The following is a 2,044-nucleotide window of genomic DNA, read 5'->3' as shown; positions in this document are numbered from 1 at the left end:
TTATATGCAGGCTGCTTGTTTTCTTGCCTTGAATGAAAAATATGAGTCTGTCTGAAAATTGGAGTGAATTCCACCCTCCCCTGGGGCTGTGGGTGGTCTTCATTAAACTTCAATATCTTCCTGCTTCTGGACTGTGAAAATCTGGATGAGCAGCAGAGGGCAGCAGTGAAGTGTCCATCTAAGAGTTTGCTGCCCTCTACTGTTCATCTGTAATTTCGCAGTTCATCTATGTCCATCCTTTTACAGTCTTTTGAAATACCTTGCTTAGCCATCAAAATATGGCAGATTTCTTTTGCATAAGGATATTTTTAAAATGAGTAAAACCAGGAGAGGAACCTGTGATTCTGCATTTCTGGGCACAAGCCATTTTACCTTTCCAGGGGAGTGGAAATAGCAGTGGCATGTGTATTTACACAGGCTCATGCACACATGCACGCAAGCAGAGCCAGAGAAGGAACCCAGCTGGAGCCCAGTGGCAAAGGAGGACTTACAATATGGAGCCAGGGGCATGTAGAGTAAAGCTGGAATTTGGTGTAGTGGGTAAGGGGCTGGCTAGGAGACCGTGAGTTCTAGTCCTGCCTTTAGGCATGAAAGCCAGCTGGGTGACCTTGGGCCAATCATCCTCTCACACCCAACCCATTTCAAGGGGTTCTTGTGGGGAAGATAGGAGGAGGAGGAAGAAGGAATTGAATTGAATTGTACTTTATTTAGCCAAGTGTAATTCAACTCACACGGAACTTCTCTCTGGTACGGAAGCACTCAGCATACACGCAGAGCAACAGATTAATAAATAACAAATGCAAGTAGAAAAATAGGGGCCACTTTGGTGGGAAGGTAACAGCATTCCGTGCACCTTCGGTGTTTAGTCCTGCCGGCCACATGACCACGGAGACGTCTTCGGACAGCGCTGGCTCTTCGGCTTTGTAATGAAGATGAGCACTGCCCCCTAGAGCCGGAAATGACTAGCAGGTATGTGCGAGGGGAACCTTTACCTTTAAAAGATAAGGATAAATAATGGGTAAATTATAGATAGATCGATAGAGACAGACAGACAGACAGACAGACAGACAGACAAACAGACAGAACTGTAAGAATTAAGTGTTCAGCAGAGTGATGAGGTGGGCTGAGTGGAAAACTGGAGGAGTAGGAATGTTCGCTGCCTTGAATTAGAAAGGAAAGGAAAAGGGAAGGAAAAAGAAAAGGGGATGGAAGAAAGAGGATAGATAGATAGATAGATAGATAGATAGATAGATAGATAGATAGATAGATAGATAGATGGATAGAGGGATAGATGGATGGATGGATGGATGGATGGATGGATGGATAGATAGATAGATTTATTTATTTATTTATTTATTTGATTTGTCAGTTGCTTACAAGATAACAGGTATAAGATAACATACTGTAGTTATGAATACATGAAATGGGTACATACAAGAAAAATAAAAGAAACAATAGGACAGGGACGATAGGCACGTTGGTGCGCTTATCTACAGACCTCTTAGGAAAGGGGTGAGGTCAATAGTAGACAGTCTTAAGGTTAAAGTTTTTGGGGTCTGGGGAAGAAACCACAGAATCAGGTAGAGTATTCCAGACATTGACCACTCTGTTGCTGAAGTCATATTTCCTGAAATCAAGTTTGGTGCGATTAACCTTGAGTTTGTATCTATTGTGTGCTCTTGTGTTGTTATGGTTGAAGCTGAAGTATTCATTGACTGGTAGGACGTTGCAATGTATGATTTTATATACTATACTTAGATCGGACCGAAGATAGATAGATACATAAGATACATATATATACATACATATGTACATACATATACATACACACACACAAATACATATAGAGGTTTTTTTTTAAGTAAGTTGTGACCCAACAGTGCTGTTTTCTGAAGCTGCCTTTGTGCAGCGGTGCTGAATTCCAACTTCCTCCCGAACCAACCGAGCAAAGGTGGAAACCTTTGGCTTTTTTGGCTGCGCGCCCTGGACACGCGATCCAGAGTCCTGAAACAAACCCTTGTTTGCCTCCGAGATTAGCTCTCTC

The sequence above is a fragment of the Notechis scutatus genome, chromosome 8, assembly GCF_049901735.1.
Source record: "Notechis scutatus isolate UNSWTSFEM ecotype Mainland chromosome 8, rNotScu1.2, whole genome shotgun sequence".
Classification (NCBI taxonomy): domain Eukaryota; kingdom Metazoa; phylum Chordata; class Lepidosauria; order Squamata; family Elapidae; genus Notechis; species Notechis scutatus.
Note: the sequence above shows the minus strand (reverse complement) of the source record.